Here is a 17,232-nt window from a genome sequence, read left to right as displayed (position 1 = left end):
CTCCCCAAAAGCCCAGCCACGTTTCCTCTCGTATGCTCTACGGTATCCACACCTCGCTAATTTCATTGAGGTCTGGGTGGTTTCCTCATCGCCCCCACCCAGATTTCCAGAAATGTTGCATGCATCAGCTGCCGTTGTCAAAGGAGATGCTAGGTTGGTTTGTTTGTTTGTTTTATTTTTTATTTATCAATCATTTTACAATATTTATCAAGCAAACACTGCAAAAACACATTTTCAGGCATAAATTTCACATCAAAATGAAGGAAAACATTTTTTTTGGTAACAAAATAATACATGTGTTATATTTTAGACCACTATAGGGACCGAACATGACTCCTGATATCCACAATCCAATCCAGGAGGCAGGCGTAACTTCTTCAACAAAGGTAAGGGGGGTTCTAGGTAGGGCTGGGGGGCAGGTTAGGTAGGGGAAGGGAGGGGAAGGTGCAGGGGGCGGAGGGAACGGAGACAGGCTGCGTGGCTCGGCGCGCGCAAGTTGCACAATTGTGCACCCCCTTGCGCGCGCCGACCCTGGATTTTATAACATGCACGCGGCTGAGTTCTAGGCAAAAGCCTTGTTCTTAGTGATGGGACCTGGCCTTGGTAGGGCCCCATGACAGGCCTAGGCCTAAGTCCAGGCCTCAGCACTGGTAACAGCCTCAGGCCAAGCCCTCGGGCGATTCATCTGGTGAAGAAGCTTCAGCCGCCCGTCCAAGAACCGATCAGGGGAATGCCCCATCCGAAACAACCCGTCCTTCAGGACCCTTAAGATCAGGACACTCTACGAGCTCATCTGTTTCTACACGATATGCCTCAATTGCTTCTTCTTTTTTGGATTCCGGTCAGAGACTGCCAGATCCGAGACAGCCACCCAGGGAAACCCGCACTACACGTCCTCGAGGCCGCGGCAATACACAGACCTTTCAGCGTGTCACCAGAGCAACCAGCCAGCTAACAGACCCTTGGCAATAGAACCAGCAGCAGTGTTTAATTTGTCATCTCGAACTTTATCAAGTATTGAATTGGGGGTATTGGGGAAAGGGCTGTCTTTTGTCCCTACTGTCAAATGTAATGTTTTTGATTTAAAAGTTCATTTGCATCGTTTCTTTAGATCACTTAAGTTAAAGCTGTTCTTTGCAGATTCTCCTTCAAACCAGGATGATTCACTGGTTTATGCAAAATCGAGATGGATCCCGCCCGGTCCGGTAGACCCGCTAATTTCAGCCTTTGAAACACTGGTTCATCAAGACTTACATAGCCTAGTGTCTGCCCACCAGTATGTACACTTTAACCTATCAAAGCATGAACATCTCGCTGTTACCCACCTTCAGAATGACCATTCCATTGTTATTAAACCCGCCGATAAAGGGGGCGGGATAGTTATCCAGGATAGAGATCAATATGTCGCCGAGGTGCATCGTCAACTTAACGATTCATCTTTTTACCTCCCTTTATCAGGTGACCCCACCCCGGTGCTTCAACAGCAGATTAAGATGGTGGTTCAGCAGGCGGTAGAGGTCAGGATAGTGACACCCCGGGAGGCCAAGTTTTTGCTACCAGAATTTCCAATTACACCGGTGTTCTATACTCTTCTGAAAGTCCATAAGACTCTGCAAAATCCCCCTGGTCGACCTATCGTGGCGGGGATTGGATCACTTCTGGAACCCCTCTCCCAATTTGTTGATTTATTTTTAAAACCATTCGTTCCCCACATACGCTCGTATATTCGTGATTCAGCCCATCTTATTACGATCTTGGATTCCACACCTGTTCCGGTGGAGCCTTTCTTTTTTGTCACACTGGATATAGTTTCACTTTACACTAATATCCCTCAGTTGGAGGCATTAAAGGTTGTAGAGGATATCTTGAATTCTCGCCCCGCAAAGGGTACCTACCTCTTTTTTGGTCACGTTAGCTGGTTTGGCTTTAACAAAGAATTTTTTTCGATTTTATAACACATTTTACCATCAGATTAAGGGTACGGCTATGGGGGCCACTATGGCCCCCAGCCTGGCCTGTTTATTTGTGGCTAGATTCGAGGAGTCCTTTGTCTACCCGTCTGCATGGTTTCGCTTTGTTTCTCTGTGGCTGCGTTTTATTGACGACATATTTCTCATTTGGCTAGGGACGGATATACAGTTCTTTATGTTCCTGGACTGGCTTAACTCATGTGATCCCAACCTCCAGTTTAACCATTGTATACACCACTCATGGATAGCCTTTTTGGACATCTTGATTTCGGCATATGACGGCCACTTCGTGACCACCATATACCGGAAAGAAACTGATAGAAACACCTTTCTATCTTTTCACAGTTGTCACCCCCAAGCCCTGAGGCAAAATATTCCAACGGGCCAATTTTTAAGGCTCCGTAGACTTTGTTCTACTCGGGGCGAATTTCTGGAGCAGGCAAACATTATGTCCACAAGATTTCTATCTAGAGCGTAGGGTTGTAAAAAATGCTCTAAAACGTGCATTATTCATTAATCGTGATTTGCTTTTTCTCCCGCACATCTGACACTGTTAACAACTGTATTTTACCTTTTTCGGTTTTAAGTCGTCAAGTTACAAATATTATCCGCAGGCACTGGCAATCCCTTTCCTTACATCGCCTTTTTCAGGGACCCCTCCGTTTCACTTACCGCAGAGGAAGAAACCTACGTTATAGGCTTATCCATGCAGACTTTACTGTGCCCAATGGAGGTCCCGCCCCCATTACTATACATCAACCCTGTGGCCATTGTTCCATGTGTTGTCATACGGCACCCCTCTCGTCTTTTATACACCCGGGTACCCATAAATCTTTTCCTTTGAGATCATTCTCCGATTGTACCACTCAAGGCGTTGTATATGTTATCACGTGTCCATGCCCTTTACTGTATGTTGGAAAAACCTCCCAAATGGTGAAAACCCGTATGATTGAGAATTGCTCGAACATACGGAACGCCTGGGAAAATGAACCCCTAGTTGAACATTGGGTTCAGCATTATCACACCATTTCAGATCTTTTCTTTTGTATGATTGAAGTAGTGCCCCACTCCTCCCGGGGCGGTAACTATGCTGACCAGCTTGGGCGAAAAGTACGGGGGTCCGAAACGCGATCGTGTTGGGTTATGCAGATAAGTACTGCTGAATATATTGATCTTGGCAAATGAGAAAAGTGACTTTTTCCAACATATGACTGTGTTTGAAGGTTTAATTTACTAAAAATGTGAGGTGAAATGAGTTTGAAAAAAATGTCTGAAAAATGCTTGAAAAAAATATAAAGTAAAAAGGACCTAGTACCATAAGAGAGAGTCTGGTAAAAATACCATTGACCCCGTGAGGAGAGGTCCTACAAAAATATATATAGTAGCTATATTTGAATGATTTAAAGAAAATACCAGGTGTACCAATTTTTTTGAGGTATCATTCACTGCTATACATTCTAATTCTCCCATCTTACTTCTTAGACTTCTGGCATTAGCATACAAACATTTCAAAGTTTGTTTTTTGTTTGTATTTTTATTCTGCTTTTAATTGATAGGGATAAGTTAGAATTTTTTAGCTCAGGTGAGTTTTTAGTTACAGGCACTTGAACTACTTTTCTAATTATTGGAACCTCACTGTGGGGATGCCCTAATTCTAATGCATCATTAGTATCCTTTAAAGATACCTCTCTCCGAACCATGCGCTGTTGAGCGACTGTCGGCTTTCCCCTTTGTTCTAGTTTAAAAGCTGCTCTATCTCTTTTTTAAAGGTTAGCACCTGCAGTCTGGTTCCACCCTGGTTAAGGTGGAGCCCATCCCTTCAGAAGAGACTCCCCCTTCCCCAAAAGGTTCCCCAGTTCCTAACAAAACTGAATCCCTCTTCCTTGCACCATCGTCTCATCCACGCATTGAAACTCCGGAGCTCTGCCTGCCTCTGGTGACCTGCGCGTGGAACAGGGAGCATTTCAGAGAATGCTACCCTGGAGGTTCTGGATTTCAGCCTTCTACCTAAGAGCCTAAATTTGGCTTCCAGAACCTCCCTCCCACATTTTCCTATGTCGTTGGTGCCCACGTGTACCACGACAGCCGGCTCCTCCCCAGCACTGTCTAAAATCCTATCTAGGTGACACGTGAGGTCCGCCACCTTCGCACCAAGTAGGCATGTTACCAGGCGATCCTCACGCCCACCCGCCACCCAGCTATCTACATTCCTAATAATCGAATCACCAACTATGACGGCCAACCTAACCCTTCCCTCCTGGGCAGTAGGCCTTGGGGAGATATCCTCGGTGCAAAAGGACAATGCATCACCTGGAGAGCAGGTCCTTGCTACAGGATCCTTTCCCTCTGCACCAAGTTGATGCTCTCCGATCATGAGACCTTCTTCCTCTAAGCCAGCACCAGGGCTGCCAGTCTGAAGTTGGGACTTGGCTACTATGTCCCTGAAGGTCTCATCTATATACCTCTCTGTCTGCCTCAGCTCCTCCAGGTCTGCCACTTATATTAATGTCACCCATTGATTTTAATATAAAAGAAAAATGAAAAAAATGAATATTTTTTATTCATTTCAAATGAACCAGATGAATAATTGTGAACTATGAAACGAATTTACAAACCAAAACATATTTTTAGACCCTGCACATCCCTAGTATTGTGGGCAGCTCTCACCACTCTATCTTAAAAACTAGAAAATGTGCAGATGAGGATGAGAAAAATCATTAAGAGGATGGAACATCTTTTCTGTAATGAGAGACTGTGCAGGTTAGGACTCTTCAGCTTGGAAAAGAGACGGCTGAGATGGGACATCTAGAAATTTATAAAATCATGAGGGGGTGGAACGGGTATAAGGATGGCTATTTACCCTTTCAAATAATACTAGAACAAGGGGGACACTGCATGAAACTAACAACCAGCAGCAGGGGCAGCTCAAGGCACTCTGCTGCCTGAGGCAAGGCATGAGAGGGCACCCTCCCACCACCCCAAAAGGCATGGCACCGCTTCCATCACTGAGGAGGCCAAAGGGGTCCGGCCCTTTCAGTGATTTGAAATGCTGGGAAGGGGGTTGCAGGGGGCAGAGTCCCCCGTAGAAGTAGCAAATAGGGTGTCAATAATAATATTCCTAGGAAGCTGGCACCCCTGCCAGGCTCCCAGGAACCCTACAACCTGCCTCCCACCCTTTCCAAAATCTGCCCCCTGAGGATGTGAGAGATCACGGGGACCTATGTGCGGAGTATTCTTGTCAGGCCAGTGCACCCTCGGCAGACTTTACAGCCTTCCCCATCCCACCTCCCCCCCGACCCTCCTCACAAACAATGACAAAATATGCATTTATTTTGAAGTTTCTTATTAAATGCTTCCCTGATCCAGAAAGGGAGATATCACATGGCAAAACAGCAGGGCTGAATTTAGGCGCAAGCAACATAGGTAAGTACCTGGAGAGTCAAATTCTGAGGCACTCAGAAACTAGGACTCCCTAAGGTGCTGTTTGACTTCCAGGGGTGAAACTCCCCCATCCCTGATCCTCTGCCTATGAGTGCCATATTCTTAAATCCAGCCTTGTTCAAAGTGTAGTCTTCTGAGACAGAAATAGCATTTACAAAATGTATTTTACATTTACATGCTCTGCTATGATGCCAACCAAAAGACCCTGGGAAAAAAGACAACTGGACCAATAGGTCCATTATAAAGCACAATGGGTATGGGCTTGGCCATGAGTGAACTGAATTATAATGCAGTAAACCACGCTAACTTCCAGCACTCGAACGGTAACAATCCTACCTATGAAAATGTAACATTGCAAACATTACACCAGGCCCTAACACACCAATAAATCTCCTATTAGAGAAACAGAACAAGCCAGGCTGCTAGAGAGCCCTAAATAGAAACTATATGCTAGGAGAATACCTCACATTAGTCATAAATGCAGAACATAAATAGGCCCTCACTAAACATAGAATAAAGAGACCATAAAGTATAAATAAAAACATGCAGACAAACTGAACTAGAAACCACAAGCCAAATCCTGTGTGCAGTGCAACAATAGAAAAATAGAAACATCACACAGTTATATAAATATATATGTTACAGGTCCTAAAAAGGTTAGAATATTTGCTGTATAAAGATGATTTCAGGACTGTGCTTCAGACTCTTATATTTGCGAAATTGGATTACTGTAATGCATTGTTGTCGGGACTTCCCTTCTCAACAAACCGCCCATTACAGCTTCTGCAGAATTCGGCAGCACGGCTCTTGACCGGGAGTAAAAAACAAGACCACATTATACCAGTACTTAGCGAACTTCATTGGCTCCCTGTTTTCTATAGAATCCAGTTCAAATGTCTATCCATGATACATAAAGCTCTTTATGAGGACAAAACAGAATGGTTATATTCTGCCCTACATTTTCACATACCACAACGGAATCTGCATTCATCTGGTAAAGCTTTATTATCAATTCCTTCACCGAAACTTGCACATCTTAATTTTGTGCGTGATCGAGCACTGTCACTGGCGGGTCCAAAAATTTGGAATAGCTTACCTACCGAATTAAGATTGGAGTCTCAACCTAGTACTTTTAAGAAAAAGCTAAAAACTTGGTTGTTTGAGCAGGACTTTACTAACTAAGGGCCTCATTTTCTAAAGTATCGCAGGCCTGCGATACTTTAGGTAATGAGGGACGGGGGGCGGTCTTGCGCTAGCCGGTAGCAATCGCACCACCGCGGTGCGATTGCTGCCGGTTTCGCACCCAATAGCGCCACCATAGAAGGTGTAGCTATTGGGCGCGAACTAGGACGTGAAAAGGGCCTTACCTTTTCGTCGTCCGCGGCGTCTTCGCGGAGTCGGCCACGGTGACGCCCCGACTCCTCCTCTTCCGGGGCCGACTCCGCCCCCATCTTGGTATCGCACGCGATAAGGGACTTTTCGCGTGTGAAACGTCCTTTATCACGTGCGATCCATCTGGAAAATAAGGCCCTAAGAGTCTTTCTTCTCACCCTTGCCACTTCTTCCCTTTTTATAGTTTTATTATTAGTAGTATGAGATTTTATGACAATAACAGATGGTAATATTAGGTATATTATTTTTTATATAGAGTGTTATTTAAGTGATTTTAAGATGTTTTTTAAGGTTTGTAATAATTGTTACTGTTTTTTGTTTTAAAAGTGTACACCGATATGATAAATTTTTTTTTTTTTAATACCGGTATATAAAAGTGAAATAAATAAATAAATATCATTAATGATAAGACAATAGATGTGATTAACAATAAGACAATAAAAGTGTATTAAATACATTTATATAATAGTGGGATAATTATTTCTGATGACATTATAGTAATCTCCAGGATAAAATTGCTTGGACTTTTGTTTTTTAAATATTAAAACTGAAACATTAACATACCTTAGAAAACAAAATCACGAAATATAAAACAATCTTAATAGTAAACCATACTAATAAAAATATTTCAAAACAGCTGATGAATAGAATAACATCTGATAATTAAACTCATGAAAATGTTTAAAAATTTCCCAAAAACAATAAAATATTTCAAAACAACAGACACATCAAATAACACCCAATATTCAGTACTAATAAGAATAAAAAACATTCCTGTGCTCAATACCTATGAACTTTTGATTTCTAGACACCCCGAGATTGTCGAGGTTTAGTAGTGGGTAGAAGGAAGTGCATAAACTTTCTTTTCTCTCTCACATATGCTCTCTCACACATACACATACAAATGCTCTCTCTCTCACATGTGCATACACACACACACACACACACGCGCTCGCTTTCTCACACTTACACATACATACATACTCTTTCTCATACACATGCTCACGTTCAAGCATCCTCTCACTCAATCCCCTTCTCTCCCAACACTCAGCTCCCTTCCCTTACCTCTTATTCACACCCCCTGTCTTTAACTCCCTTTTGACTTCCACACTCCGGGCCTTTATTTAGAACACAAGAACATAAGACTTGCCGTACTGAGTCAGACCAAAGGTCCATCGAGCCCAGTAACCTGTTTCCAAAAGTGGCCAATAGGGATGTGCAGCAGGGACGGATTTGTCCCATTCGGTATTCGTCGGGACCCAAATCCGTTGCATCCGTTCTAGGGGGACCCCGATCCGTTCATTAGTTACATATGTATTCGTTTCCCAAAAAAACCCCATCCCAACCCTTTAAATTTAATTTACTACAACCCCCCACCCTCCTGACCCCCCCAAGACTTGCCAAAAGTCCCTGAAGGTCCAGCGGGAGTCCTGGAGCGATCTCCTGCACTCGGGCTGTTGGCTGCCGGTATTCAGAATGGCGTCGATAGCCTTTACCCTTACTATGTCACAGGGGCTACTGGTGCCATTGGTCGGCCCCTGTCACATGGTAGGAGCAATGGACGGCCAGCGCCATCTTGTGCTCCTACTATGTGACAGGGGCCAACCAATGGCACCGGTAGCCCCTGTGACATAGTAAGGGCAAAGGCTATCGGCGCTATTTTGAATACCGGCAGCCGACGGCCCGATTGCAGGAGATCGCTCCAGGACTCCCACTGGACCAAGTCTTGGGGGGGTCAGGAGGGTGGGAGGTTGTAGTAAATTAAATTTAAAGGGTTGGGATGGGTATTTTTTTTGGGAAATGAATACATATGTGCCAATAGCCTTTGCCCTTACTATGTCACAGGGACCGACCAATGGCACCGGTAGCCTCTGTGACACAGTAAGGGCAAAGGCTATCGGCGCCATTTTGAATGCAGACAGCCCGAGTGAAGGAGATCGCTCCAGGACCCCCACTGGACCACCAGGGAATTTTGGCTAGTCTTGGGGAGACTCCTGACACAGCTTCACTAATTGGTTTCACCACATCCTCTGGCAACGAATTCCAGAGCTTAATTATGTGTTGAGTAAAAAAATATTTTCTCTTATTAGTTTTAAATGTATTACCTAGTAACTTCATTGTGTGTCCCCTGGTCTTTGTACTTTTTGAAAGAGTAAACAAGTGATTAACGTTTACTTGTTCCATTCCACTCATTATTTTATAGCGCTCTATCATATCTCCACTCAGCCATCTCTTCTCCAAGCTAAAGAGTCTTAACCTCTTTAGCCTTTCTTCATAGAGGGATTGTTCTTCCTCCTACCAGCAAGATAGTATCAGGAGCAGCCCACAGGTCTTCTTCTTGCTGGTGAGTTGTGAGAACCCTTCCAGCATGTCATTTTTAGGTGCCTCCACTGTATGGGTCGTCTTCATGCTGCTGTGGAGTGGAAACTCTGCCAGCACATCAATTTTAATTTCCGGCACCATGAGTGGGACACCCGCCAGCACATCATTATTAGGTGCAACCACTGCACGGGTTGTCTTCATGCTGACGGGGAGTGGGAACCCTGCCAGCACATCATTTTAAATTTCTGGCACCATGCAAGTGTTTTTCTTGCTGGCAGGGAATGGGAACCCTGCCTGCACATCATTTTTAAGTGCCAGCACCACACAGGTGGTCTTCTTGCTGACGGGGAGTTGGAACCCCCATCAACACATCATTTTCAGGTGCCGCCACACAGGTCTTCCTGCTGGCTTTTCATCTAGCACCAGTTAGATGCAGGTTGGAAAGACAAAGGTGACCACTGGTATTTTTGTAGGCACTTTCTGCTTCTAAAGTGGCCGCCTCACCCAGCAGATTCAAAACAAATTGTAGAAAGTCCTTTTTTACTCAGCGTAATATCAAGCTGTGGAATCTGTTGCCAGAGGACATGATCAAGGCGACTAAATTAACAGGATTAAAAAAGGTATGGACATGTTTCATGAGAAAAAGTCCATAACACATTATTAGCTATTAATACCCCCAGGGTCATTTTGTAGGTACTTCAAAGATCTTGGATATAGCCCCACAGGTCCTTCCTTTCCTCCCCCCCCCCCCCCCTCTCCCATCATGGTCTCCCACAGGTTGGTCCACTTTCACACAGACCAGAACTAGACACTTTCAGATTTAGGGGAGGGAGGTGAACTTTACCTTCTGATCCTCCCTTCATTTGTATAAATGTATCACCACTGCCCCTGAACGGGCCTCGTTTCTCTCGTCCCTCTGTTCCTTCTATTCTAGCATCCCCAAGACAGTGGCAATGAGAAATCTAACAATGGATCAACAGAACCAACAGGACCATCAATAATGAGTGATGCACTTATGAAATTAACTTGAGAAGGATAGAGCATAGTCTGCATAAATAGATGTAATTAATTGTTTGGTGCATGTGAATTATGGATGCATTGCTCATTTTTCTCAATGTTATGGAAATAATATAAATGTATCAATCATCCACATTCTTTACTGATCTCTACTTAAGATGTTCCCAACAGCTGACTGAGGAACCCAGACACAGCATATCACAGCACACAGCCACTTACATACAATCTTTGGATTATAGTATTGTAAACATTTAACATTTGTGCTGTCTTTGCTGCTGAAAACAAATTGACAATGAAAAAAATGAACTACAATTCAATACAGTAAACCTTGCATGCCAAAACAGCACTAACTGCTAGCACTCAAACAGTAACAACCCTACCAATCAAAAGGCAACTCTGCAAATATTACACCAGATCCTAAAACACCAGTATACCTCCTAATAATTATTAAAATAGAACAAGCCAAACTACTTTAGATCCCTACACAGAAACTACATGCTAACATAATATCTCATCTCGGGCACACATAAAGAACACAGGCAAACCCTCACCAAACACAGAATAAAGAGACCATAAAGTATAAACAAAAATGTAGAGACAAAATCTGAACTGGAAACCATAACAAGCCAGACTCTATATGCATTGTAACAACTGAAAAACAGAAACATCACCATGCTACATAAAACATCAAGCTATAAAATCAAGAAATATAAAATATCATGATAGTAAAACCATCTCATAAAACAAATAAATATTACAAAACATCTGATGAAAAGAATATCCAATAAAAACATTAAAAATGTTTCAGATTTCCCAAATACCAATAAAATATTTCAAAATAGCAAACACATAACTTAACATGCAATAATTAAAACAAATAAGGATAAAAAATCCCCTGCTCTCCATAGCTAGGAACCTTTGATTTCCATTCATCCTGACATTGTCACAGATTAATTGGAGGTGGGGGATGTGGATTCATACTTTTCCCTCATTCAAATGAGTACAATCTCCATACACACATACTCATATACTCACACATATTCGCTCTCTCTCATGTGCTCTCACACACACACACATATGCTTTTTCTCTCCTATATGTTCTCACATGCTCTCTCTCACACACATGATCTCTCTCTCTCCTCTCCCCAGAACATAGAGGCAGCAGTAGCTTCCTTCTTGAGCCTGTGCACTGTCACTCACACACATGTACTTGCTTCTCTCTCTCTCAAACACAGACATGCTCACACACAAGCTCACACATGCTCACTTTCTCTCTCCCCCACATGTTCTCACATGCTCTTCCTCTAATGGACACACATGCTGTCTTTCCCTGGAACATGCAGGTGGCAGCAGCCTCCTCCTTGGGCCCACACAGAGTCATTCACACACATACACACAAAAGCTCTCACACGTGCTATTGCTCACACTCCCACAAACACTCTGTTCTGCGGGTGGACCCTTGGATTGAGGGGCAGTTGTCGCCACCTGTGGGGAGGAGCCACACAGGTCCCCACCATCAGTAGGCAAGGCAGAAGACTAGCAGAGACTCCACTGGAGCTTCACCACTACCAGCCCATGTTCCCCTCAGGTTGAGCCTTCGGGTACTGGGGCCAGCTGGACTTACGTGGGGCCTCCACAAGATGGAAGTCCAGAGGAAAGGCAGGTAGCGTAGTTTGTAGTCAGTGTTCAGGCAAAGGTCATGGCAGACAGCGTAGCTCATAGTCAGATCCAGTCCGAATTCAAAGCCAAAAGACGAAGGAACGAGGCAGGCAGGAACGAGGAAAGAATTCAGGAACTCAGGAATAGCATGCAGATCGCAGGAAGCAAGGAGATCTGTTGTCAAGGCAAAGGCTGGAAGCCGGACCCAGCCCTATATACTGTCCCAGGGATGATGTCATCAGGGAGAGCAGGCAGCATTCCCCTGCTGCAGGCCCTTTAAGAAGGAGAGGAAGGCTTGCATCGGAAAGGCAGACCACGAGCGGGGGTGGCACTGCGTGTCGGCAGCAGCTTCCTGCCACCGCTAAGGAACCCGTGTCCGACCCTGCCTCGGAGCGGCGTCAGGTAAGGGAAGCTTTCTGTGGCTGTCCGCGGACGGCAAGCGCAACACACTCACACACATGCATTTGCTCGCACATATGCACACACACACAAAAGCTCTCACACATGCTATTCCTGACACACACACAAGATCTCACGCTCTCTCTCTCTCTCTCTCTCTGGAATATGGAAGATACAGGCAGCAACAGCTTCTTCTACCTGGCTGTACTGCCCAGCAATGCAGCACCTTCCTGTCTTCTACTGTGTGGACTTGGAGAACTGAGTTTTAGACTCGGGGCGCAGCCCCTGTGTGCCCAGTGCCAGTGACGCCCCTGGCTATCCCTGGGTGTAACAGAAATTAGATCTACATTATGGGACCTGCCAGGTACTTGCAACCTGGCTTGGCCACTGCTGGAGACAGGATGCTGGACTTGGGTCTTGGTTTGACCCAGAATGGCAATTGTTCTGTTCTTACGTTCTAAGCAAAGTTCTATCTCTGGCTGACACAAAAAAAATCACAGTCCCACTTAATAACATGCATACCGTGGAACTGGCAAGGAAAGTGATCTATTTATGGGAAAAATATCTTTACATTCAAAAGGTCCCTGCTCCTCTTTAGCCTGGTTTGCTGCAGAGAAACTGGACTTGTAACATCAAATTCAAGTCTTCTGTATAGCAATGCAGAGCACTGCCGCTGAGCCACTATATATATATATATATATATATATATATATATAAAAAGTCGCTAACATTTAATAAGGTACTTATCAGAACTTTTGTAGGACTAAACGCCACCCCAGGTGATCCTCTGAGGGTGCGGCTGCAGAGGAGCCCCCATGCTGGAGTTCAGAGCATTGCACTGAGTGCCTCTACTCTCTGCCCCCTCCACCTCCTATCCCCCCCCCTCGCACAGCCCTGGTACGTACTGTACAGAAATTCACATAAAGAGCTTTGCATAGCTATGTGCACATTTCTGAACCAAAGAGAAAAAAACCCAGGCATCATGAAATGTTCACACATCTCCTTGTTGTAGCCTGAAATTTCAAAAGATTGTGAGATTAATTTTCTGTTCCTCTTGATCTTAATTTCATCACATCCCAGGCCTGACATTAAAAGCATTGGTTATCAGAAAAAACAATCAGTTCTCCATCCTGTATCGCGCCTTGTATGGCTTAGAGCTAAATGACTGCTTATTTGATCCCTTTCAGCTAATTAAGTAGAAGCTATTATAGGAAGAAGAGCCACTCATTTTCAGGAAATGATATATTATTCTGTGCGGGCCAAAGGAGCGACAGCGTCTGCCCTGACACGAGGAGGAATCCTGCTAGCCTGGAGTACAATTCGTGAGCTTCCCGTTTCCACACGTCCCGGGCAGAAAATGCTTCTGCTGCTGTACTTCTACCACAATGAAGCCGAAGGGAGGCAGCCTAAAAAAATACCAAACTGGGAGGCAATTGTGTTCCCTGACAGGACGGCGGGCGCCAGAAAGGGTCCGGCAGAGGTAGGCCGCAGAGCCAGATTTCCCCCGGGGCCCAGCAAGCACAAGGGCCACGCAGGGCGCCGTGGGATCAACGTGGGCAGATAAACTAATCTGAAAAATGATGAATAAATTGATGATAATATTGAGCGGCAACCCGCCCTCCCATGTCCCCGGTGTGAAGGGAGATACCGGGTGGGGTTTGATCCCAAGCATGGGGGAAGGGGGGGGGGGGGGTGGCGTAGATCTATTTCTAGCCCATTGGTGTGCACCCATTTGAACACCAGAGAAAGCCTTCACACTCCAGCTGGTGTTCCAACAGAAATCCTTACCCTGGCAAAGCTTCGGGTGTGATCATCTGGGTGAGGGATCGGTATTTTCCATTTAGACATTCACACCCCGCAGACTGTTAGGGTCTTCCTCCTCCTTCCTCTGAATGCTTTCAGCGAACCCCTGTACCTAAAAGCTGGCATAGCTCGCAGAACAGTCTCCTCTCCTGTGAGCCACCGTGTTAGCATGGACCTCTTTTCTCAACCTGTTTCACACCTTCAGCCATTAACCGGACAAGTCCCTGCCCTTCCCGGAGAACTCGTAGCGCCATCCTAAACTGCCTGGGGAAACTCTCAGCCCTTCTAATCCTCAGCATTAAGGCCAGGCAAATACTTTGGGAACTGAAAGCTTCAGATTTTCCTTCCTCTCCCCGGCTCCTTGATAAAGGGGGAAGGCTGCTCACAGATCCTCTGGCCCTGCAGCTACTCCCTGCTCACACGAATGCTGTGCGGCCGAAGGAGAGGACGCAGCTCTCTGGAAACTCTGGGGCAGTGGTTCCCAAACCCCTCCTGGGGAGCCCCCAGCCAGTCAGGCTTTCAGGGAATCCACAAGCAATGTGCAAGGGAGACATTTGCATGCCATGGAGGCAGTGCCTACAACTTGGTCTCATGCATACTCCTGGCGGATTTTACTGGAAAACCCGACTGGCTGGGGAAGGGTCTGCTAGGACTCTAGGCAAGAGTTTATTAAAGCACAAACGGAAAGGGCTGCCCTTACAGATGGATCGAGGACATGTCCTTGCAAAGGGGGACACATTTATAAGCTGCTTTGAGCTATTGCTTTTAGCAGCTTATAAAACTATTAAGTAAATAAATGCGGTATAAGTGTAGGGGGCTCTGCACTTCGATGTCGTGTTAGCTGCAATCCTCTTCCTGCGTGTGATCCTCTCCCCTCCCTCCCGTTCACCAACGGAGGGGGAAGTGCTGAAGATGCTGCACCTAAGGGCACATGAGAGGCTAATAGGCATGCAAGCGAGAGAGCCCGGAAGAAGAGAAGAGGCCGTGGGATAAGACTGGTGACAGCACAGAAGGACTGGATGGACCAAGTGGCCCTGCTCTGCTGACATTTTCCATAACTTCTCCAGGCATAACTTTCAGATTAAAGTACCATCATTTCTCTGATCAACAGTGCGCTTTCTTTTATTTCTTTTTTTCAAAGACCTTTTCATTGGTGTGTCAGGGCAGCACTCCCATCTAGCCTGAAGAAATCAAGGTCAGCAAACAAATTATAGATGTAACCTTTCAACTGAACTAATTACATTTGTGAATAGCTTTGAGGGCTCTGCTCCCTTTATCAAGTCAATATAAATGAGCTTGGAACGCACATATACAAGTAGAATCACCAATACGATAATATTCTACACTTTAAAGTGGATTACATTCAGGTACTGTAGGTATTTCCCTATCCACAGAGAGCTTACAATCTAAGGGGGTCATTTTTCAAAATGCGATAAGGTGTTTTCGCATGCGTTAAGGGCTTACCGCATGCGATTGCACCATATCGTATGGTGCGATGCAAATTCCGAAAATAGGAGGAGTTAGGGGCGGAGAGTGGGCTGGGTTAGCCTGTCTGCGAAGAGCTATCGCACAGCCGATTTTAACTACACCTCTTTCAAATGCGTTAGGCTGTGTGATAGCTGCCATGACGTAAGGTTTCATCGCCATTTGCGATGTCTCCTGTAAGTCCAATTTCAGCTGAATTGACAGCTTCAGAGTCTTGGGGAGTGGGGGGGGGGGGGAGAAGGGAGAAGGAAGAGAGAGAGAGAGAGAGACTGGCCATAATATCATGGCCCATAGGCAGGTATTTGTATCCCTATGGTAGGCCCACCTAGTAACTCGAGGTGGGGATTAGGTAAGAGTGTAGGGGGTTAGGGGCCACTTTGACATTCTACGTGACACCTACGAACAGAACAGTGGTCTCTTGTGAAGAGAAACCATCAAGCTAGGTTGAGAGAACCTTGCCCAAATCTCATCTTGGAGTGAGTTTCCTCACTCCGAAGGCCAGCAAATCTTCACAAGAGACCACTGTTCTGTTCGTAGGTGTCACGTAGAATGTCAAAGTGGCCCCTAACCCCCTACACTCTTACCTAATCCCCACCTCGAGTTACTAGGTGGGACTACCATAGGAATACAAATACCTGCCTATGGGCCATGATATTATGGCCAGTCTCTCTCTCTCAACAGGTCTGGCACTTATCGCAGAATCTGAAATGGTATTGCAATTTGTGCTAACTTAGCTCTTCGCACAGGTAATTTGATAAATCTACCCCTAAGCTTGTACCTGAGGCAATGGAGAGTAAAGTGACTTGCCTAAGGTCACAAGGAGCAATAGTGGGACTCAAACCCTGTTCTCCTGGTTCATAGCCCACTCCTCTAACCACTAGGCTACTATACTACTGCAGGCAGGCAGCATAGGCCCAATTCAGGAAGCTATGTAAAACTTTATGATTCACTCAGGCTTTAGTTTGATTTTATTTATTTCAGAGTTTTTTCAATGTTATTTTGCTCTGTAATTTGTTTTATTTTTTTTGTTTTTATATGTGGTTTTTTTTTCCATTTTGAATATCACTTTTAGTCTCTGGATTGGGGCAGTTTATAAGTGTAATAAAATAACAAATATATTTTATCTGGTGCCCTTGCAAAATTTGAATAACTTTTCAAAGGCATTCCATGCGTAAAAATAGCATATATGTGCATAAGTAGCATGTATTTGTGTATATGCTGCATAGTTTATAAAATACTAGGATAAATGTCTCTGCATATCCACTTAGCATGCAAATGCAGTACCACGAATAGCATTGAAAGTTAGGCTCATTAGGAAGAATATAAGGCCTCCCTGAATCAGAAAGGGTGAACATTGGAGTAGTATACGGTGTAAGAAGATGGATGTGCCGCTTGTTGAACATTGTGTACAGTTACATCACAGCTTTGGTGATCAAATTTTTTTTTCAGTCCTTGAGATACCTACACGTAGGTACATGGTGGCGATTATGATATAATTCTACTGCACTGCGAACAGGAGGACACAGAGCATGGCAGGGAGGCCTGAGAGCCATAGAGCAAGGCCAGAAGACCTGGAAGGGCCCAGAGCAAGTTAAGAGGCCAAGAATGGCCACAGAGCAAGGTGAGAGACCAAGAGAAGCTACAAGGCAAGGCAGGAGGCCTGGATAGGCCACAAGGCAAGGCAGAAGACCCAGATAGGCCACAAGGCAAGGTAAGAGGGCAGGGTAGGCTACAAGGCAAGACA

Source organism: Rhinatrema bivittatum, chromosome 3, assembly GCF_901001135.1.
Source record: "Rhinatrema bivittatum chromosome 3, aRhiBiv1.1, whole genome shotgun sequence".
Lineage (NCBI taxonomy): Eukaryota > Metazoa > Chordata > Amphibia > Gymnophiona > Rhinatrematidae > Rhinatrema > Rhinatrema bivittatum.
Note: the sequence above shows the minus strand (reverse complement) of the source record.